Genomic DNA, 24,696 nt, shown 5'->3' with positions numbered 1-24,696 from the left:
TTAGGACAGTGTCTCAGATACTATTTCCTCCAGGAAGCCTGCCCATCTGGCTCCATGGAGTACGCATTTGTGGAGTATGCTCGCACTCTATGATGTATGCTTGCACTTTGCGCGTTACTCTCATGCTTCATGGGATATGCTAACACTTCAGTTTTGCAGGAACACTCACACTTTAGTTGCACTTGAAGAAATGCCTTCATAAAGTGAATAATATGGGTAACCTAGGTCCTAAGGGAAAGGTCTCTGACAAGCCACCATCAGATATTCCAGCAGCTTGATCTCCAACCAACCAACAACATCTGGTACTCCAGGGGTATTTCAAATTTAAAATGTAAAGATTAAGGCTAGATAAAAATGATCCAAGAGATGCATCTAAATTGAACTATCAATACATGCAATTAAAACAAAGAGGAGTCTGGATTTTTCAAAGATAGAGGCTTTCCTTTAATTAGCATTTTAAAAAAAATATATTTTATTTTTTATTATCATGGGCTCATAATTATTATAAATATATATGAGGTACATGTGATGATATTTTGATACAGGCATACAATGTGTAATAATCAAATCAGGGTAATTGGGTTATCCATTACCTTAAACATTTATCATTCCTTTGGGTTACAAACATTCCACTTCTATTTAGTTGTTTTAAAATATAACAAGTAATTAACTATAGCCATCCTATCATGCTACTGAATACTAGATCTTATTCTATCTAACTATATTTTTATACCCATAACCATCCCTACTTTATTCTCCCCTCCCCACTACCCTTCTTAGCCTCTGATAAACATCATTCTACTCACTAGCTCTATCAGTTCAATTTTTAGTTTTCTTTAGCTCCCACGTATGAGTGAGAACAGGCGATAATTGTCTTTCTGTGCCTGGCTTATTTCACTTAACATAATGTCCTCCAGTTCTATCCATTTTGTTGCAAATGACAGGATTTCATTTGTTTTTTTTTATAGCTGAATAATATTCCATTGTGTATAAGTGCACATTTTCTTTATCCATTCATCTTTTGATGGACACTTAGGTTGACTGCATAGCTGGCTTTTTTTTTTTTTATTACACTTTAAGTTTTAGGGTACATGTGCACAATGTGCAGGTTAGTTACATATGTATACATGTGCCATGCTGGTGTGCTGCACCCATTAACTCATCATTTAGCATTAGGTATATCTCTTAATGCTATCCCTCCCCCCACCCCACAACAGTCCCCAGAGTGTGATGTTCCCCTTCCTGTGTCCATGTGTTCTCATTGTTCAATTCCCATCTATGAGTGAGAATATGCGGTGTTTGGTTTTTTGTCCTTGCGATAGTTTACTGAGAATGATGATTTCCAATTTCATCCATGTCCCTACAAAGGACATGAACTCATCATTTTTTAATGGCTGCATAGTATTCCATGGTGTATATGTGCCACATTTTCTTAATCCAGTCTATTGTTGTTGGACATTTGGGTTGGTTCCAAGTCTTTGCTATTGTGAATAGTGCCGCAATAAACATATGTGTGCATGTGTCTTTATAGCAGCATGATTTATAATCCTTTGGGTATATACCCAGTAATGGGATGGCTGGGTCAAATGGTATTTCTAGTTCTAGATCCCTGAGGAATCGCCACACTGACTTCCACAACGGTTGAACTAGTTTACAGTCCCACCAACAGTGTAAAAGTGTTCCTATTTCTCCACATCCTCTCCAGCACCTGTTGTTTCCTGACTTTTTAATGATTGCCATTCTAACTGGTGTGAGATGGTATCTCATTGTGGTTTTCATTTGCATTTCTCTGATGGCCATAGCTGGCTATTTTGAATAATGCTGCAATGAATATGGGAGTGCATATATCCTTTTGATATTCTGATTTTCTTTCTTTCAGATATATATGCAGCAGTGGAATTCCTGGATCATATGGTAGTTATGTTTTCAGGTTTTTCTGAGGAACTCCCATACTGTCCCATAGTGATTGTACTAATTTACATTGCCACCAGCAGTGTACAAGGGTTCCCCCTTCTCCACATTCTCACCAACATTCATTATTGCTCTCTTTTGGACAAAAGCCATTTTAACTGGGATCAGATAACAACTCTGTAGTTTTGATTTGCATCTCTCTGATGATTAGGGATGTTGAACATTATTTTGTGTAACTGTTGGCCACTTCTTTTAGGAAATGTCTATTCAGATTTTTGCCTATTTTTAATTATATTATTTGTTTTTTTTTTTTTACTGTAGAGTTGTTTGAAGTCCTTATATATTCAGGTCATTAATCCTTTGTTAGCGGGTAGTTTGCAAATATTTTCTCCAATTCTGTGAGTTAGCTTTTCATTTTGTTTATTGTTTCCTTTACTGGACAGAAGATTTTTAGCTTTATGTGATCTCATAAGTCCATTTTTGCTTTGGCTGCCTGAATTTTGAGGATTTATTCCAAAAATCTTTGCCTAGAACAATGTCCTAGTGTGTTTTATCAGTGTTTTCTTCTAGTAGCTTCATAGCTTCAGATATTAGATTAAGTTTTAAAGACATTTCTATTTGATTATGTAAATGGTGAGGTATTGGGTTCTAATTTTATCCTTCTGCATATGGATATCCAGTTTTCCTAGTAACATTTATTGAAGAGACTGTCCTTTCCTCAATGTTTGTTCTTGGTCTCTTTGTCAAAGATGAGTTGACTGTAAATGCATGGATTTATTTCTGGGTGCTTTATTCTGTTCTTTTAGTCTGTGTGTTTTTATGCCAGCACCATACTGTTTTGGTTACTATAGCTTCGTAGTATTATTCGAAGTAATGTGATTCTCCAGTTTTGTTGTTTATGCTCAGCATGTCTTTTGGTATTCTGGCTCTTTTGTGGTTTCATATAAATTTTAGAATTATGTTTTCTATTTCTCTGAAGGATGTCATTGGTATTCTGAGAGAGATTGCATTGAATCTACAGATTACTTTGGGTAGTATGGACATTTTAATAATTATTATTCTTCCAATCTATGAATATTGAATATCTTTCCTTTTGTGTTCTTTTTTTAAACTTGTGAAGTGTTTTTAATAGCAGGTGTTTTCTATAGTATGTTGCTGGAAATCAAGAGGTTTATTAGCATGATACATGTTCAGAAATGAGTTAGACACTTGAAAAGTCTAAACACACTGATTTAGGAGTGCATATGTTGCAATCTCAAGAGGGCTTAATAGGCCATATGGACTAAATTAATGCTTGCCTCTGGGTAGCAGGTATGCTTGTAAATATAAAATAGTATTAGACATTAGCACCAGTGCAGAACATGCTCAGCATCATAAGATCCAAAACACCAGCACAAGTTTATCCATCATTAAAAAATAATTACCTCCTTCCTAAAATGTCAGAATAGTAGGTAACAGATTAATAAATTCAATCCAAATGAATAACTCTTGTACATACAATTTCTCTTTTAGAAGTATATGTGAGAACCAATTGGCTAAATAGACATGTTTAACATTGAAGATCTCCAATATTTTTTAAACTCGACATTGCCATACACAGGGGGAACATGACTGAAAATAAAGTGACAAAAGATTCTTAAAACTTTTTAAAAATTCCTTCCCTGTTTATCAATAAATATGGCAAAATAATAAAAGAAAATCCTAGAAAGCCTGTTTTATTCATCATTCTTTCTATGTATGTTTTAATAAGTGGTGATGCTCCCATTGAAGGAATCCATTATTAACCTAATTTTCTAATGGAGGAAGAGAGAAAAGATAATTATCACTTTCTGTGGAATAAATACTCATCAACTTAGAACTAAATAATAGCAATCTAGGAAATTCAGAAACAGCAAAGATTTTTGGTTTATATTTCATGGATGGTGCTGCTGTTCCAGCCTTATAAAGTAAAGCTGTCAGCTTTCCAAATTCCAAAAATTAAAATACTATCCCATTTCACCATACTAACTAGTGCCTGTTGGGTCTGTTTAGAACAAGGAAGGGTTACAGAGTTGTCAGTTATGCTTGTACTATTTTGATTTCAGGTCCCTTCACACACAGAAATCATACCAAATGGCAAGACACTGATTTTGCATAACAATTTATTACACATTAGCCAAATCAACTTATTTCACCTACCCAGTGTGAGGGGGCAAAAAAACCATACCTACAAAACTACTTGACTTGACAGGATGTGTTTATTAATAAGTAGCTTAAACAACTTTCACCAATAAGGTGACTAACTTGGCTTTTTAAATGGGAAAGTCACATATTTAAAAAGTAAACATAGTTGAAATTGTAAATCAGTTATAATTTGAACCTAATGAACCATGCAAGCAGCAAGGGTTAATAAACCAATGTGCTTTAAATTTGTTCAAATACTGATATTTCTGTATAGCATATATATTCAACAGCCATCATGAGAAGTAAAAAAAGATTTTTTCCCAAAATGAAAATATTAAAACTAAATTAAAATACACATAGTTTTTCACACAAGATAAAATTTGACAAGTGAAAGTTTAACACGTCCCAGTTGACCACATGTGAAAATGCAAAGCAGGTATTAAAACTGGTATGTCCAAGACTTAAAACCAGTTTGTAATTGGGGGATCATCTAAATCCTTAATTAAAAAACACAAATGAACTGAAAGCTTTAAACTGGTACACACTGTTCACATCTATATTTCAAATTTAGAAATGCATATTTGCACGCAGCAATAAAAAAGTATTCATGAAGAACGCATCATCTCTGAAAATTATGAAAACATCCCTGCTACCAATATATTTTTAAATACAAAATTGACTACCATATTTGTTTCTTCTGTGTAACAAGAGAAGTTCATTTTTACAACTGATAAAATTCAGTCTTTAGGTGTGAATGGTATGAATGACAGTCTTTTTAAAAAAATTTCTTAGTCATTTGGAATCCTTAAGCATGCAAAAGCTTTGAACAGAAAGGTTCACAGACGAACCAGGGTTGTCTTATGGTATCCAGCTAAGCCAGAGCTGGGAATGCCTCTGGGTCATCCGCATAAGGAGCAGAAGCACTTTACTTGTCAGTCCTGCTGCCACAGTTCAGACGTCTGCCACACCCACGTCTACCTTGTCCTCCCTCGCCATCATGTTCTGGGCAGCCAAGTTCTCCAAAATTAATCTTCAACTGAGACATTACATCATTTGCTGGCTTCTGGAAAAGATGGTCCATAACAGAATCTGCAGCATGAGCCTCTTCACTCTGATTTATGAAAAACATATTTCATCTTCCACTGCCCTTCAGCAGCTTCATTTGGTTTTCAGATATTAAATTCCACTTTGCCCACTCCATATTTTCAATAGCCTTCCGCTCATCCAAAATCATCTCTTTAGGACCGTCTTTCTTTACCTCTTCACCTTCACTCTCCTTATTTTCAGTGTCTGCCACTGGATGTTCTTCACCTACAGATGTTTCCTTAGTCACATTTGATCAATCCAAATCTGTTAATTCATCTTTAATAGTTCCCCATTAGTGAGGTCTATTACCTCCATGTTTGTCCTTGTGCTTCAGGACAGATCTATCACTTCCACTATGCCTATAAAATTTACATTTGCCGTGGGAATCGAATCCATCTCCTCAGCCCATTCCATGTCTGCAGCCCCCTCAACTTCTTCTAAGACCACCATGGCCTCAAATAGGTCAGTCAATAATCAGTCTATCAACTGAAAATTTGCCTCCACCCTTTTCTTCAAGTGGCTTTTCAAATCTTTGTTCTAGAGGTGATCGTCTTTCTGGTCTTCTATTAATTATTTTTCCTTCAACCTGAAGTTGTTGATCAGGTCTTCTACCAACTCATCTTATTCCTTCTTTCTTAAGCACGATGAGCACCTGTGTCTCCTCTTTCTTGTCAACCATGCCAATGCTGGGGTGCAGTGGTTTCTTGTGGTCTTTCTGGGACTCTTTACACAGCTGTTTGCCTGCCATGTTGGAGGGCCTGAGCTGTGCTCTTGGCCCCAGGGCCCCCAGTGTCACCCCCGCTGCCATTTATTTTTTGTTCTCCCCTGCCTTCAGCACCTCAAAGAGGTCCACTTCATCATCAAACAACTGGTCAAACTGGTTGGTGACCATGCAGCCAAAGCCTGCCTGTAAGTGTCCAGGCATCATGGTGGCTCAGCGACATATTCCTCCATGGGTTGCAACAGGCTATGCCAAGCCAAGATCTCCTGCTTCAGCTCTTCCTACAAGATCCATTTTTTATGTTCCCTCCAATTTTTTAACTCAGTGTTTTATGATTTTTATTATAAAGTTCTTTTACTTCTTCAATTGAGTTTATTTCTATGTGTTTCACATTATTTATAGCTATTATATATGAGATTCCTTTCTTTTTTTTTCTAGATTGTTTGCTGTTGGCATATATAAATGCTACAGATTTTTGTAAGTTAATTTTGTGTCTTGCAACTTTATTGAATTTGTCAGTTCTAATAGTATTTTGGTGGGGTCTTTAGGTTTTTCCAAATACAAGTTTATAACCTTTGCAAAGAAAGATAATTTCACTTCTTTCTTTCCAATTTTGTTGCCCTTCATTTCTTTCTCTTGTCTAATTCCTCTGGCTAGAATTTCCACTACTATGTTGGATAAAAGTGGGCATCCTGGTTTTGTTCCAGATCTTAGAGAAAAGGCTCTCAGCTTTTCCCTATTCAATATACTATCTGTGGGTTTTTATTGTGTTGAGTTATGTTCCTTCTATATCCAGTTTTATGAGAATTTTTATCAGGAAAGGATGTTGAACTGTATCAAATGAACTTTTTGGCATTAACTAAAATCATCATATATTAATAGATTTGTCCTTCATTCTGTTGATGTGATGTCTCATATTAATTTATTGGTATATGTTGAACCATTCTTGCCTTCCTGGGATGAATCTCCCTGGATCATTATAGATAAACTTTCTAATGTGTTGTTAAATTTGATTTGCTGATATTTAATTAAGGATATTGGTGTCTATTTTCATGAGTGATATTGGCTTGTAGTTTTCTTTTCACATATTTTTGTCTGGATTTAGTATCAGGGTAATACTGGCCTCATAGAATGAGTTTGAAAGTATTCCCTCTTTGATTTTTTAGAATAGTTTTAGCAGAATTGGTATTAGTTATTCTCTAAATGTTTGATAGAATTAAACAGTGAAGCCTCAGATCCTAGGATATTCTTTGATGGGAGACTTTTTATTACTGCTTCTGTCTAATTGCTTGTTATTTGCCTATTCAGGTTTTGAATTTCTTTTTGACTAAATCTTGGAAAGTTGTATATGTTTAGGAATTTGCCCATTTCTTGTAGGTTCTCATTTATCAGCATATAATTGCTCATAATATTCTCTGGTGATCATTTGAATTTCTGTGGTATCAGTTACAATGTCTCATTTTTCATCTCTAATTTTATTTATTTGGGTCTTCTCTTTTTATTTGTTAGTCTGGCTACAGGTTTGATATTTTTATCTTTTCAAAAAACCAACTTTTAATTTCCTTGATCTTTTATTTTTTTAGTGTTGATTTTATTTATTTCTGCTCTGATCTGTATTATTTCTCCTACTAATTTTGGGTTTGGTTTGTTCTTGCTTTTCTAGTTCTTAAAGATGCATTATTAGGTTATTAATTTGATGTGTTTCTACTTTTTTTGGTGTAGGCGTTTGTTGCTATAAACTTCTCTCTTAGTATTGCTTTTGATGTATTCCATAGATTTTGGCATGTTTTATTTCCATTTTCATTTGTTTCAAGACATTTTTTGAATTTTTTTCTTAATTTCTTTATTAACCAAATGATCATTGAGGAGCATATTGTTTAATATCATGTGTTTATACAGCTCCAAAATTCCTCCTATTGTTGATTTCTAGTTCTATTCCATTGTGGTTAAAATAATACTTGATATGGTTTTATTCTTTTTGAATGTTTTTGTGGCCTAACATGTGGCCTATTCTTGAGAATGTGTATGCACTGAGGAGAATTTATTTTTCACCTTTTGGAAAAATATTCTATAAATATCTGTTAGATCCATTTGATGTATAGAGCAGATTAAGTGTAATGTTTATTTGTTGATTTTCTGTCTGGACTACCTTTTCAATGCTGAAAGTGGAGTGAACTCCCAAGGTATTGTTACATTGGGGTCTATCTTTTTCTTTAGCTCAAATAATATTTGGTTTATACATCTGGGTGCTCCAGTGATGGATGTATACATAGTTTACAATTGTTGTACTCTCTGGCAGAATTGACCTCTTTGTCATTATATAATGACCTTTTTGCCTCTTTTTTATCAGTTTTTGTCTTGAACTCTATTTTATTTGATATAATTATAAGCACTTCTAGAGCTCTTTTTTGCTTTACATTGGCATGGAATATCTTTTTTTATCCCTTTTTTTTTTTATTTTAGTCTATGTATCTTGATGGGTGAAGTGAGTTTTTTATAGGCAGCACATAGTTGGGTCTTGCTTTTATATCCATTCAGCCACTCTATGTCTTTTGATTTATTTTAGCCCATGTATATGCAACGTTATTATTGATAGAAAAGCATTTAAAACTGCTATTTTGTTATTTGTCTTCCAGTTGTTTTGTTGGTCCTCTTTTTCTTTTTTCTTCTTTCCTTCCTGTGTTCCTTTCTGTAAGAGTGATTTTGCCTGATAGTGTATTTATTAGTCTGTTGTCACACTGCTGTAATGATACTACCTGAGACTAGGTGATTTATGAACAAAGGAAGTTTATTAGATTCACAGTTCTGCATGGCTGGGGAGGCTTCAGGAAACTTACAATTATGGTACAAGGCAAAGAGGAAGCAAGGCGTGCCTTACATGGCAGCAGGAGAGAGAGAGAGTGCAGGGGAAACAGCCACTTTTAAAACCATCAGATCTCATGAGAACTAACTCACTGTCATGAGAATCGCATGGGGAAAACTGCCCCATGATCCCATCACCTCCCATCAGGTCTCTCCCTCAATACATGGGGATTACAATTCAAGATGAAATTTGGGTGGGGACCCAGAGACAAACCATATTAGTATATTTTAATGTCTTGCTTTTTTATTTTTTGTGTACATGTTATAGCTTTTTATTTTGTGGTTACTATACGGCTTGTAAATATCATCTTATAACCAATTATTTTAGACTGATGACACCTTAACTTTGATTATAAAGAAAAGAAAAAACAAGCAAGCAAAGACAAAACTAAGAGACTCTCACAACTTAACTCAATCTTCTCCACTTCTTGACTTTTTGTTGTCTGTCTTCTTATATTGTCTATTTCTTAAAAAGGGATTGTAGTTATTATTTTTGATAGGTTTGCCATCCAGTCTTCCTGCTAAACATGTGAATGGCTTACATACCACAATTACAGTTTTAGAGTATTCTGTATTTGTCTTTGCACTTAGTATTACTAGTGATTTTTATACCTTCATATGATTTCTTATTATTTATTGATGTCCTTTGTTTTCAGATTAAAGATCTCCCTTTAGCATTTCTTATAAGACAAATCTGATATTGACAAAATCTCTTAGCTTTTGTTTGTCTGGAAATGTATTTATTACTCCTTCATGTTTGAATAACAATTTTGATGAACATAATATTCAAGGTTGGAAGTTTTCCCTTCAGCACATTTTATATGTCATCTCACATTCTCCTGGACTGTAAGTTTTCTGTGAGAAGTCTGCTGCATTCATATCAGAATTGCATTATATGTTTTTTGCTTATTTATCTTGCTACTTTTATGATTTTTTTTTAAATCCTTAACCTTTGAGAGTTTTGCTAATATATGCCATAAAGTTCTTATTCATACTGAGTCTACTTGGTGTTCTATGAACTTCTTGTACCAGGATATTCATTTTTCTCTAGGTTTGGAAAGTTGTTTGTTATCATTTATTTGAATAAACTATCTACCTAAATCTCTCTCTCACTACATCCTCTTTAAGGCAAATAACTCAAAAGTGTGCTTTTTTGAGACTATTTTTTAGATCTTACAGGCATGCTTTATTCTTTTTTCTCCTTTGTGTATTTTCATGTAGCCTATCTTCAAATTAATTATGTCTTCTGCTTGATCAATTCTGCTGGTAAGAGTCTCTAATACACTTCAGTTTTCAATTGAATTTTTCATCTCCATAATTTCTGCATAATTTTTTTTATGATTTCAATGTCTTTGTTAAAGTTGTCAAATAAAATTCTGAATTCCTTATTTGTGTTACCTTGAAGTGTGCTGAGTTTCCTCAAGACAGCTGTTTTAAATTCTCAGTTTGAAAGGTCACATATCTCCATCACTCTTGGATTGATCACTGGTGCCTTATGTAATTTGTTTGTGAGGTCATGTTTTTCTAGATATTCTTGATGCTTCTGAATGAAGGTTCATTGCTGTCTGGGCATTGAAAAGTTAGGTATTTATTCAAATCTTCACAGTCTGAGCTGTCCTTGAGAAAGCTTTTCATATATGCAAAGTGTTGTGATCTAAGTCTGTGGTCACTGTAGGTGTATCAGCACTAGTGATGAACTGTGCCCAACAATGCTGCAACTCTTGACAACTTCTAGAGATACCACCTGAGTGGGCTTGTGTAGGATAAGGGAGAATTTCCTGAGTTACTGGGCAAAGTCTCTTTCTCTCTCGCCTCTCTTTCCCCAGTCAGAAGGAGTCTGTCTCTGTGCTGGATTGCCTAGTGTTGGGGTAAAGATGCTGTGACCACTCCTGTGGCCATCAAAACTGGCACTGCACTGGATCATACCTGAAGCCAGCACAGTACTGGGCCTCACCCAAGGCCCATTTTAACTATGGCCTGGCTACCACTGATGCTTATTCAAGTCCCATGGGCTTTTTAGTCAGTAGTTGATGAATCCTGCTGGGAGTGGGTTTGTTCCTTCAGGGCATCAGATTCTTTTCTGGCCCAGGGTGGGCCTAGAAATGTCATCCAGGAACCAAATCCTGAAAATGGACCTTCAGAAATCTGCTTGCTGCTTGATTTTACGGTGGCCGAACTGGAACTCAAGTTGCAAGACAAAGTCCTCTGTGTTTTTCTCTCTCCTTTTCCCACACAAAAGGAGTCCCCCTCTGAGCTGCACTCCCTGGAATCAGGAGAGGGGTGATGTACGCACTTTCTTGCCCATCGTGGCTGGTAGCATACTAGGTCACATGCACCCCAAATCCACTATCTCCAAGACCAGTGAGGTTCCAAGGCTTACCCAAGGACTGCAGTCCTTGTGGGCTGGCTGCCTCTCAAATTGATTCTGGGCCCCAGGCCACTTTAGCCAGCTCGGGGTGGAACATGCCGGGACTCATATTCCTCTCACTGGGACAGATAATTCCCTTCTGGTACAGAGCTGGTCTAAATGGTCCCTCTGTCAGTGCCAGAAGAATGCTGCCCTGTGTTGTATTCCACAATGACAGCACTGAATTCTGATGCAAAGTTCCACATATACTTTACTCTGTCTCCCCTAAGCCCACAGATCCTCATTCTGCATGACGTTGACAGGAGGTGGAGTAGAAGTGATATAGGCAAGCAACACTGACTTTCCTACCCTCTTCAAGGCCTCATTGCTTGATATTATGTTAAAACCAGGTACTGTGACTATTCACCTGATTTCTTGGTTTTTATAAAGGTGCTTTCTTGAATGAACAGTTGTTGAATTTGATGTTCCTGTTGGGGTATGATTGCTACAGGGTTCTGTTTGTCCATTTTGCTTCGCCTTTGACTCTGTGATTCTAACCAACATTTTTAAACATCCAAACAAAATTTGGAATTGTCACAGGAGATAACATTGTCACAGGAAACTAATCCTAAGACTTAAGCAATGTCTCCAAACTCAAAAAGCAGTCAGACCCTAAAACAGAGAGCCCTGTACTTCCCTGCTCCCCCATTTACATTTCAATTTTCCCTTCTAACCACAACCTTCTTCAGCAGGAACATTGCAAGAACCCACAGGTTGGTACCAGTATGGGTCTTTTGAGCCCCTCTGGCTACTCCATGATTGCAGATGACTGAGTCCCTTCTGAGTCTTTCCTGAGTCTCCCCCGAGTCCTGGACCTTCTAGTTTGCGGAGTCCTGAGTTTTATTCAGCCAGTTGTTCTCACTCCTTAGCAAAGTTTTAAGACTTTTCATTTCTTAAGACTTTTCATTTCTCCCTAAAGGGGGCAATCTCTCTGTGATTCTCCCATGTATGCATGTTTATAAATGTGTGTGCCATTTCTCCTTTAATATCCCTTGTGAGTTGATTTTTTAGTAAACTGTCCGAGAGTGAAGGGGGAGGTTTCTCTTGACCCTGTACTTTTGAAACTGTGTGCAGTATCACCAAAGCCACTCTGCTCTTTTGGAAGTCGTAGTAATGGGAACCAAGGACCTGATAAGCCAATAGACGGGTAAGAACTTCTTACAGATTAGGCTCCCAGGCTCTCTTTTTGTGATCCAGTCAAGCAGATGGTAAAAAAATTAAAAATCACTGTTTGTCTCCTTTACAAAATCATGATTAATGGGAAAAAATAATTTGTGTGACTAGCCTTGGATATGGCCACACTGGTATACATTTTGGTTTTGAATTGAATTGCTATTAAAATAAGTACACCGTTGGAAATTCTGTCAATGACCAAAAGATAGATTATTTAAATTAGACTTCTAAATTTTAAAAATATTTTAGAAATATATCATTCTTAAGAAATTGCTTTATTCGTAGTCATGTAAAGATTAAGTTTACACTAAAACATATGTAATTGTGCCATGGCTAGCCTTAGAAATTCTCTTGTTGATAATGAAGAGCAAAAATCTGACCTGAAACAAAGTTCAAATCCTTTGTATACACAAACTGCCTCTTTGGATCCCCTGGATAATTTACTGAAAACCACTTCACCCTATGCTCCAGTGGCTAAGGTCCTGAACTTTCCTGGTTACAGCACAGGTTTAATTCCTAGTCAGATAACTGATATCATTTGTTTTAAATTATTTGTATGACTCTTAACCTTTAGGTATACCCATTTTTTATTCATCCTTTTCCTTTCAATGGAGAGCTTTTAATTTTCTGTCCTTTCTGTCTGTGGAGTATGCAAGGATTTCGGACCTATATGGACAGGAACTCAGATGAGAGGATGACACCTTAAAGAATATGATCAGGCAGGTATGGGTTGTATTCCATTTGTGACTAGCAAGATTGTTTTCCCTTTGAGCTGTCTTTGGGGTTGTTCTGAATCTTGCAAAGACTGCTTGATATCTAGTTCATCCTTAGTTAATTTATGACCTTTGTTAAGGCTCATTGGTTTTGATGAGTCACTTGAAAAAGCACCTTTGGCTTAAAAAGAAAAAATAATAAGGCTAGATAAAGGGTTAATTAAAAATATGACCTCAGATAAAATATTCTTACTTTTTTATTCAGACTTATTTATGCTATGTTCATACATGAAAAATGCTTTATTCTACTCTATTAAGGGGCTCCACCCTGAAGTCAGTAACCCAATCGAGAAATAAGCTAAATGAAAAGATCACCTAGCTAATTTAATTGGTCTCCAAACTACTTTTTGTCATTCAGCTGGCTATTTTGAAACTGCTTGTAAAAAATAAAATTACATCTATAAAATCTCCATTTGTAAAAATATCTCCCTCTCTTCACCTAGGCCATTAGAAACCTTCATAATGAAGAAGACTTTGGCTTAAAATTTACATTAAAAACTTTACCTTTGTTTTAGATATTTCTGGCAATCTTGTCTGCATTGGGCCATTTCCTTAAGCCCTTCTTTTATGTCAGCAAAATGAAAGTTTTTTGCCCTTGTGATGTAAATTTTCACCTAAGCATTATCCTTTTGGAAATGCAAATTAGGGTTGCTTACCTAACAAGTGTTTAGAGATGTAGAACAGGTAATTTAGAGATTGATAGTCTAAAGCAGGGAGATAAATTACTTAAAAACTGGTGAATAAAAAAATCTTATAAACCTATAATATCTACTTCTGTCTATATATCTGTATGTTTATATGTTTTATGTGTATGTGATATTTGACTTCCAAAATATATGAAAGAGTTCTAAATAATTGGCGTAGAGAAGTAAGCAGTTGAATCAAATCTTTTATCAGAAAAGTAGAAATTGAAATGCCATTTAGTTAATGCAACTTTAGTAATACTTTTAAAATAAAACTAGGCTAAAATTGTTAGCAAAATCAAATTAGAATGTCTTTGGAATTGGCAGTATTATGAAATGATTCATACATTTTGCCTGGGACTACTGGCCAGACAGGTTTAGGCTATTTCTGCTAGATCTTTTAAGTTCATAAAACTGTTGCTTGTTTGATTTTTCTGTGAATTAAAGCTATAAGAGTTGGCTGCTGAGCACTGCTGAAGGCTTGCACACATATTAGTGTAAGCTTGTCTTTGTTTTTAAGCTTCTGCACCCTAGGATCTAGAGAGGTAGACATGGTAATGCCTGGGAACATGTCCTAGCATCTAGACCACCAGCACCAATCATAATCAAGCCCAATATGTCCTTGTCCTCCTAGTCCCACCTTTGTCTCCTGGCTATGTTAGGAGAGGTTATATCCTCCAGATCTGTCCTCTGTCCTATGTTCTATACTCGCATGTAAATTTAGCACTCAGTCAGGCTCTTTCCTTTATAGCCATCCTTGGGTACCACATGGATACTTAGGATACAGGGAAACTGAGGAAGATGTTGCAGGGGATGCCTGTATCATAGTTTCAAAATTCTTTTAAATAATTTAAAATCTTAAGAGCATGTTATGTTAAATTAAGTAATAGATAATTATAAAATGTCTGAGTCATTTCTGAGTATGTTAAAATGCTGAAACATTACTTATTACACATATATTTATGATTATATACTTTGACACCTTAATTTTATATGGTACAGAAAAGCTAAATATATTTAGACCTGTTAATTTTAAAAAAATTGAGACTAAAATTATAAAGTGGTTTTCACCAACAAATACTGGTATGAAACAGTTCAAAATGACTTACTTCCTAGGTTTTTCATAAGAAAATTAGGGTTACTAAGCATTTATATACATAATTAAAACTACTCCATATAAAAGAAACAATTCTATATTCAAAGCATATAAAGAAAGTAATTTTTCCCCCAAGGTAGAATGCCCCCTGAAAAAAGTAAAGGGAAAAACCAAAGGTTAAAGTAAGTTGTAGAAGATTTGTGAAAGATTAGTCTAATGAAAAAAATTTTATGTGTGATCAAGTTGGCTGAAATTAAAAGAAAAGTATTCATATTTTTTTCTAAAAATTGAACATTAATATCAAAAGCACACTGACAGAAGGCTAGAGTCTGGGCTCCTGTGTTGGAAGAACAAGGTTTTCTCACAGCATTGATCTTCTCTTTAATAGAAAATTGTAAAAGGTTTTTATTAACTTTTTAGGTAACTGACCTAGGAAACAGAGATTCCATTCCATGTTTCATGAAGATAGTTTCTTGTGCTTTGTGCCTTTAAAATCTTTTGTCATTTTGGTTTTAATTCATAATGACCTGTGATCCCCTTTTGATCAAATTCTTTAAAACTTTGATATTTGACAAGTTTCACAAAGTTAAATTTGAAATTCCAAAATCAAGTCTTTTTTACCCAAACTAATTTGGACATAACAGAAACTCCTGGATAGCCAAGGGAGATATATTAGGGCTACTTGGTATGTTAAAAGTACACAGAAAGCATGATTTTAAAATGATGTTTAGTGTTCTTTAAGTTATATTTATATAAATGCATTATTAATACATTAATACAATCCAAAATTGTATATTTTTAAATTCTGACATGTCTTGGTATATGTTATGAGTCATAATTATGGCTATTTTGTTAGGTCATTGTTTGCCACAGAAATATAAACATATTTTCTGGTCACTTGTACCTTTAATCATGACTACTCTAAGTTTTTGTTATCCACAGTTAATATACATAATTAAAACTACTAGATGTAAAAGAAACAATTCTGTATGCAGAGCATATGAAGAAAGCAATATTTTTCATAAAGTAAAATGGGCCCCAAAAATGTATAGGACAAAATCAAAGGTTTTTTTTCTAGTGCTTGTAAAATGTATGTCTACACTATACTAAAGTCTATTGACTGTGCAGTGCTATTATGTTTTTTTAATGTAGATACTTTAATTTAAAAAATATTGTATTGCTAAAAAATGCTAACATAATCTGAGACTTCAATGAGTTGTAATCTTTTTGCTGGTGGAGGGTCAGCCTCAATATTGATGACTGCTGAGTGATCAGGGTGATGATTGCTGAAGTCTGGGATGGCTGTGGCAATTTTTGAAAATAAGACAAAAATGAAGTTTACCACATCGACTGATTCTTTTATAAATGATTTCTCTGTAGTATGCAATACTGTGTGATAGCATTTTACCCAAGGCAGAACTTCTTTCAAAATTGGAGTCAGTTATCTCAAACCGTGCCACTGGTTTAACAACTAATTTAATGCAATATTCTAAATCCTTTGTTGTCATTTCAACAATTTTCACAGGATCTTCACCAAGAGTAGATTTCATTTCAAGTAACCAAGTTGTTTGCTCATCCATAAGCAGCAACTATTCACTTGTTTAATATTTATTGTGAGATTTCAGTAATTCAGTTATAATTTCAGGCTTCATTTCTAATTCTAGTTTTCTTGCTATTTCTACCATATCTGCCATTACTTCCTCCACTGGAGTCTTGAACCCCCACCAAGTCATCCATGAAGATTGAAATCAACTTCTTCCAATCTCCTGTTAATGTTGATATTTTGACTTCCTCCCATAAATCACAGATGTTCTTAATGGTATCTAGAATGATTAATCTTTTTCAAAGGTTTACTTTGCCCAGATTCAACAGAGGAATCGCTATCTATAATATTTATAGCCTTGCAAAATGTATTTCTTTAATAATAAGAATTGAAAATTGAAATTACCCCTTGATCTATGGCTGCAGAATGAATGATGTGTTAGCAGGCATGAAAACAACAATAATCTTCTTGTACATCTCTATCAGAGCTTGGGTAACCAAATATTGCTGTTTATTGACTTTTCAATCAATTGATCAGATTATTGAATTTTCAATAAACAGCAAAATTTTGAAAGAAGCCTTTTTTTCTGAGCAGTAGGTTTCATCAGCAGACTTAAAGTATTCAGTAAACCATACTATAAACAGATATGCTGTCATCCAGGTTTTGTTGTTCCACTTATAGAGCACAGGAAGAGTAGATTTAACATAATTCTGAAGTGCCCTAAGATTTTCAGAATCACAAATAAGCACTGACTTTAAGTTAAAGTCACTAGCTGCATTAGCCCCTAACAAAAGAGTCAGTCTGTCCTTTAAAGCTTTGAAGCCAGGCATTGACTTCTCTCCAGCTATGAAACTCCTAAATGGCATCTTCCTCCTATATAAGGCTGTTTGATCTACATTGAAAATATGTTGTTTAGTGTAGCCACCTTCATCAATTATCTGAGCTAGATCGTCTGGATAACTTGCTGCAGCTTCTATACCAGCACTTGCTGCTTCACCTCACACTTTTATGTTATAGAGATGGCTTCCTTTCTTCAACCTCATGAACCAACCTCTGCTAACTTCAGACTTCTCTTCTGCGGGGTTTTCGCTTCTCTCAACTTTCACATAATTGAAGACAGTTAGGCACTTGCTTTGGATTAGACTTTGGCTTATGAAAATGTTGTGGCTGATTTGCTCTTCTATTCAGACCACTAAACACTTTTCCATATCACCAATAAGGCTGTTTTGCTTTCTTATCTAAGGTGTATCCATTTCCTTCTAGAACTTTTCCTTTGTATTCACACTTTGGCCAAATATTTTTGCACAAGAGCCCTAGAATTTAGCCTCTCTGCTTTTTGACATGTCTTCTTAACTGAGTGTAATCATTTCTAGCTTTTGATTTAATGTGAGAGACTTGAAACTCTTCCTTCACTTGAACATGGAGAAACCAATGTAGGGTTATTACTTGGCCTAATTTCAATATATTTCAGGGAATAGAGACACCTGAAGAGAGGGAGAGAGATGGGGAAATGGCTGGTCAGTGGATCAGTCGGAATACATACAACATTGCTTAACCTTGATGTCTTACATGGGTGCAGTTTATGGCACTCCAAAATAATTACATTGTTAACATCAAGATCACTGATCACATATCATCATAACAGATATATTAATAATATGAAGTGTAAAATATTACAAGGATTATCAAAATGTGACACAGAGACACTAAACCAGCAAATGCTGTTGGGAAAAAAATGGCATAGATAGACTTGCTTGAAGTAGGCTTGCCAAAAATCTTAATTTTTAAAAAGCACAATATCTGTAAAGAACAATAAAGCAAAGTGCAATAAAGCAAGATATCACTGTATATCACTTATGTGCAGCTATCACTATATATCCAGTACATAATAGGTAATATTTAGGGCTATGGAACTCAGCCATTGAGTGAAGGAGCCATAAACATTATCAACAAATGTATGTGACTTTGTTTTAATAAAACTATTTATAAAATCAGGCTGTGAGGTATATACATATATACAAATATGTATCACTTATATATCGCCTATTATAGGATAGCATCATTTTAGGCACTGTGGATGCAGCAATGACAATTTTAGATGGTGATTAGTGATATAATTACTGGTTTATGTGGAAGGCTGGGAAGTGGTTGCCATTTTCCACAAGTTGGCCATGAAAGAACTCGCTGAAAAGGTGACATTTTACAAAAATCTAGCAAAAGAAAGACAGTCAGGCTGTCTATGGGAATCCAGGATACAGGCAGAGGAAAGGGCAGGTAAGGAGATCCTAAGGCATGAGTATGGCTGCAGTATCATTGGAAGACCAGGGATGCCAGCATGGTTGGGGTTTAGAGAGAGAGGGGGTATGGAGATGCAAGTATGAGGAGCCATAATGGACATTTGATAGCTTCTTGCATGTGTATTTCAGACACGTGCTTCTTTTCTCTTACCTTGTTACACTGGCAGATATGCATTATGATTCTTTCACATTGATCTCCCATGTATGTGACAAACACATTTGCTTTTGTTTATCTGCTAACCCAGCACTTTGCCAAGTATTTAATAATTCATTATCAAAAGCTTGCAAACATGCAAGATATCCTGTGACTGCTGCTTTTATATTATTATACATACACTCTTTATTTGTATGTATATATATATATTTATGATGTTCATATGTAGTCATGGCAAACGTTAAATGGGTTAATACATATTATTTGTTGATATCTTCTTGTTTGGTAAGTTTATGAAAGACTATAGAACACAATATTTGAATTCTAGAGTACTTTAAACATTTAAAAGTCAATATGAATATCATACACATCATTCCATTGAGCAGATATAGTCCATTTATGATGAAGGTCACATTTTAATGTCTGATGTACAAAGGAAAATAAAATTCAGAGTATTTTCTCTCCCCATGTTATCATACTTTTAAATGTAGTTATTTGGATGCAATAATTTTATATTGTTAAGGGAGATAATTTGTCAAAGTAGTTTTTTGTTTGTTTCTTTTTATGTAACTATTCTTGTTATTTTCCTAATGATTTTATTAATCACATTTGGCTTAAGAATTTGGGATCTTGTTTTCTATGATTTGACATGTTATGCCTACATATTTCTCCTTTAAATATCATAAAACAATATATTCTAACATTTCTCTAGTCCTTATTTTCATTCTGATTTGTTGATCAGATAAAAACAAAAACTGTTATGTCAAATCTATGCTGAAGGGTGTTCTTTCTAGAAACATGGAATATTGAGAATTACCAGAACTATCTCATGTTTATTCTATATATTTTCACATTGCCTAGCTCCATATCAATTTAATAAATTAACATAGTTATTTTAAATATTTAAGTAAAAAATTTTAAATCATTAATATATAATAAGAATTGATTTAAAAATTTAAAAATAGCTATTCTAGAGAAATCATAGTTTAATGAGAGCCAAGCAAAGTAAGGTTGCCATTGTGCATGATCATTAAATTGGATGCGATACTAACACTGACCCTATTAAGTTGTTGTAGAGATTAAAGTTATTTCATCATACAGAATGCATAGCATAATGCAAGCCAAATATTCAATATATCAGTGTGATGATGATGATAAAAGCATAACAAACAAAAGTGAGTAATCTTGTAAGTTGAAACAGAGGTTGCTCTTTCAGCCATTGTTTGTTGTTAGTTTTTAAAAAATTTTGATATGAATTTATAACTTCTTAATCTGTGTCCTAAAGATGATTCTAATAATTTTGTAGTGTGCTGACTGCCCCAAAATTAGTTATTGTTCTGTTGATTATTGTTAATAAGAATAGAGAATTTTTCTAGTTGTCCCAGGAAAATTATGCTAATTAGAAATGTCTGAGTTTTTGCTTCTCCTGAGATTAATTTATTCATCATAATCAGTTAATCTCTATTCTTTATATAATTAGATAGCTTATGGCGGAGAGAAAGAACCTTTAGTTCTCTTAGAATGAAGAAGAATACTGTAGCTGACACTAGTGAACCTTAGAAGTTAGCTCAAAACCTTCTTAGCATATAGCATCCATAATTGCATACTGATTAATGCTGCTATCATTGTTTTCCTAAGTAAGAGAAGACTTCAAGAAATATTAGGAAATTGACGCTGAAAAAGTACAATGGTCTCATTATGGGCAGTATTCTTTTGTTTTATGAGTTATTCAGAAACTAATATTAGTATAGATATACTTTATGAAAATATTCCATCTCTACTACTTTCCTCATGCAGCCTAACAAGCTAGATCACTACATATTATCTCTGAATGAGATATCATTACTGTTGTATTATTCTGGTTCTTTAATAGAGAAGGATGAGAAGAAGAAAGTCATACATTTTAAAAGTGAATAAATTCAATCAGTTGGCAATATAGAGTGAAAAAGTAAGTATAAGTAGGAAGAATGCAATTGACTTAACAAACGATCATTATTTTAGTAGAACATCCATTATCCCAGGAGGGGATGAGGGCCAGTGTCATTTAATTCCAAATCTCTTTTTTATAAACAACTGAAATAATCAAAAAACTTCTCTCCCAGAATTTCATTAAAAGAACCACTCAAATATGTATTTCAGGAAAAAAACAACTTCAGCCTAGAAGTATGTACTGAAAGGCAAGAAGAAGAAATATTCAAAGATATTGGTATAAACTTGGATATATTCAAATACATAGATAGGTATTAAGCAAAATAGTTGATAATTTTGGTTAAGGTAGTGTATGAAAGTGACATGCCCCTAAAATATTGGAAGAGCATAACATGTAAGTCTGGCAAGGCAGAAGCACCAATTCTTTCAAAGTATTTTCAACACTTACATAGTTTAAGAGAAGGGCAGAATCAAAGAAAGTAATTGAATTGATTACAAAAATTGTTTAGTTTTCCTACATATATAAACACACACACACACATATATATGTTTATATATAAAATCCCAATATTTTATCATAAATTTTAATCAAATTCAGTATTAATAAAATACAATTTTTAAAAATTGACATCTTAGGTGATATAGTTTAGATGTTTTACCCCCTCCAAATTTCATGTTGAAATGTGACCTCCAATGTTGGAGGTGGACCTAGTGGGAGGTGTTTGAGCCATGAGGGTGGATCCCTCATGAATGGCTTGATGCTCTTCCCGTGGTTATGACTGAGTTCTCACTCTATGAGTTTATGCAAGAGTTGATTATTTAAAAGAACCTGGTACCACTCTTAACATGAATTACTCTTGCTTCCCCTTTGCCTTCACTGACTGTAAGCTTCCTGAGGCCTTCACTAGAATCTGGGCAGATGCCACACCATGCCAGTAGGGCCTGGAGAACCATGAGCCAAATAAATTTTTTTCATAAATTACCCAGTCTTGAATATTCCTTTATAGCATTGCAAAATGGACTAACACACTAAGCATATGCATTCATTAGTAAAAGACATTCACAAATTTTAAAAATTTCAGCACTATTCACATTAGGAAAGATATGGAATCAACTCAAATGCCCATCAATGATAGACTGTATAAAGAAAATGTGATACATATACACCATGGAACACTATGCAGCCATAAAAAGGAACGAGATCATGTCCTTTGTGGAGACATGGATGGAGCTCAAAGCCATTATCCTCAGCAAACTGACACTGGAACAGAAAACCAAACACTGCATGTTCTCATTTATAATTGGGAGCTGAACAATGAGAACACATAGACATAGGGAGGGGAACAACACACAATGGGGCCTGTGGGGGTCGGGTGTGGGGAGAGCATCCAGATAAATAGCTAATGCATGGGGGCTTAATACCTAGGTGATGGGTTGAAAGGTGCAGCAAACCATCCTGGCACACATTTACCTATGTAACAAACCTGCACATCCTGCTCATGTATCCTGGAACTTAAATATTTTTTTAAATTAAGTGTTACTGTACTCAATTTTTGTTCATTTTGGTTTATTTTATTTTATTTTTTTACTTTCAACTTTTATTACAGATTCAGGGAGTGCATGTGCAGGCTTGTTACATGGGTATATTGCATTATGCTGAGGTATGAGGTATAATTGATCTCGTCACCTAGGTAATAAGCATAGTATCCCATAGTTAGTTTTTCAACTCTTGCTCCTTTCCTCCCTCCCCATTCCAGTAGTCCCCAGTGTCTATTACTGGCATCTTTATGTTCATGAATACTCAATATCTAGCTCCTAGTTGTAAGTGAGAATATGCAGTATTTGGTTTTCTATTCCTGAGTAAATTTGCTTAGGATAATGGCCTCCAGCTGTATCCATGTTGCTTCAAAGAACATTATTTTCTTTTTTATGGCTGCATGGTATTCCACAGTGTATATTACCACAATTCCTTTATCCAGTCTGCTGTTTAAGGGCACCAAAGTTGATTGCATGTCTTTGCTATTGTGATTATTGCTGCAATGAACATATAAGTGCATGTGTCTTTTTGTTAGAACAATTGATTTTCTTTTGGATATATACCCGTAATGAGATTGCTGGGTTGAAGAGTAGTTGTATATTAAGTTCTTTCAGAAATCTCCAAACTGCTTTCCACAGTGGCTGAATTAATTTACATTCCTACCAATGGTGTATAAGTGTTCCATTTTCTCCATAGCTTCACCAGCATTTGTTGTTTTTTGACTTTTTAATAATAGCCATTCTTCCTGGTGTGGGATGGTATCCTATTGTGGCTTTGATTTATATTTCTGTAATGATTATTGATTTGGAGCATTTTTTCTTTTTTTTTCTTTTTGCCACTTACATGTCTTCTTTTGAGAAGTGTTTATTCATGTTTTTTCCCCACTTTTTAATGGGGTTATTTGCTTTTTGCTTGTTGAATTGTTTAAGATTCTTACAGATTTTAGATATTAGACCTTTGTCAGATGCATAATTTATGAATTTTTTCTCCAATTCTGTAAGCTGTCTCTTTATTCTGCTGATAGTTGCATTTGCTGTGTGGAGCTCTTTAGTTTAATTATGTCTCACTTCTCAATGTTTGTTTCTGTTGCAACTGCGTTTGAGGACTTAGTCATAAATTCTGTCCCGAGATTGATGTCCGGAATGTTGTTTCCTAGGTTTTCTTATAGGTTTCTTGTAGTTTGAGGTCTTACATATGAATTTTTAATGCATCTTGAATTAATTTTTTGTATATGGTGAAATATAAAAATCCAGTTTTATTCTTTTGCATATGGTTAGCTATTGGGGGAACCTGCCCCCAATATTTCAACGTAGGCAAAACCAGCAAGTTTTATTAAGGATTTCAAAAGGGGAGGGGGTGCAAGAACAGGGATTAGGTCATAAGATCACATGCTTCAAAGGGCAAAAAGGAGAACAAAGATCACATGCTTCTGAGGAAACAGGACAAAAGGCAAAACAGAACTACTGATAAGGGTCTATGTTCAGCCATGCACGTATTGTCTTGATAAACATCTTAAACAACAGAAAACAGGGTTCGAAAGCGGAGAACCGATCTGACCTCAAATTTACCAGGGTGGGGTTTTTCCCCACCCTAGTAAGCCTGAGGGTACTGCAGGAGACCAGGGCGTATTTCAGTCCTTACTCAACCGCATAAGACAGACACTTCCAGAGTGGCCATTTATAGACCTCCCCCCAGAAATGCAATTCTTTTCCCAGAGTATTAAAATCAATATTCTTTGCTAGGAAAAGAATTTAGCGATATCTTCCCTACTTGCACGTCTGTTTATAGGCTCTCTGCAAGAAGAAAAATATGGCTCTTTTTGCCCAACCCTGCAGGCAGTCAGACCTTATGGTTGTCTTCCCTTGTTCCCTAAAATCGCTGTTATTCTGTTCTTTTTCAAGGTGCACTGATTTCATATTGTTCAAACATGCATGTTTTACAATCAATTTGTACAGGTAACACAATTGTCACAGGGTCCTGAGGTGACATACATCCTCAGTTTATGAAGATAATAGGATTAAGAGATTAAAGTAAGACAGGCATAAGATATTATAAGAGTATTATTTGGGAAGTGATAAATGTCCATGAAATCTTCACAATTTATGTTCCTCTGCCACGGCTCTAGCCACTCCCTCCGTTCAGGGTCCCTGACTTCTTGCAACAGTTAGCCAGCTATCCCAGCATCATTAATTGAATAGGGAATCCTTTCCCCACTGCTTATTTGAATCAACTTTGTTGAAGATCAGATGGCTGAAGGTATGAGGCTTTAAGAGTTCTCTTTTCTGTTCTGTTGGCCTATGTGCCCTCTTCTAAAGTATCTAATCTTCTATACATTTTGATGTATTTGTAGAGTTACTGTGT

General features: G+C 34.9%; 1 pseudogene; it reads right to left on the bottom strand.

Annotated features, from left to right (window-relative positions):
- Positions 1–4,856: 4,856 nt before the first annotated feature.
- Positions 4,857–6,085, bottom strand: LOC100971467 (SERPINE1 mRNA-binding protein 1-like; annotated as a pseudogene).
- Between the last annotated feature and the right edge of the window lie 18,611 nt (positions 6,086–24,696).

This window comes from Pan paniscus, chromosome 1, assembly GCF_029289425.2.
Source record: "Pan paniscus chromosome 1, NHGRI_mPanPan1-v2.0_pri, whole genome shotgun sequence".
In the NCBI taxonomy this organism is placed as follows: Eukaryota; Metazoa; Chordata; class Mammalia; order Primates; family Hominidae; genus Pan; species Pan paniscus.
The sequence above is the reverse complement of the archived record's forward strand: the minus strand, read 5'-3'. Positions and strand labels throughout refer to the sequence as shown.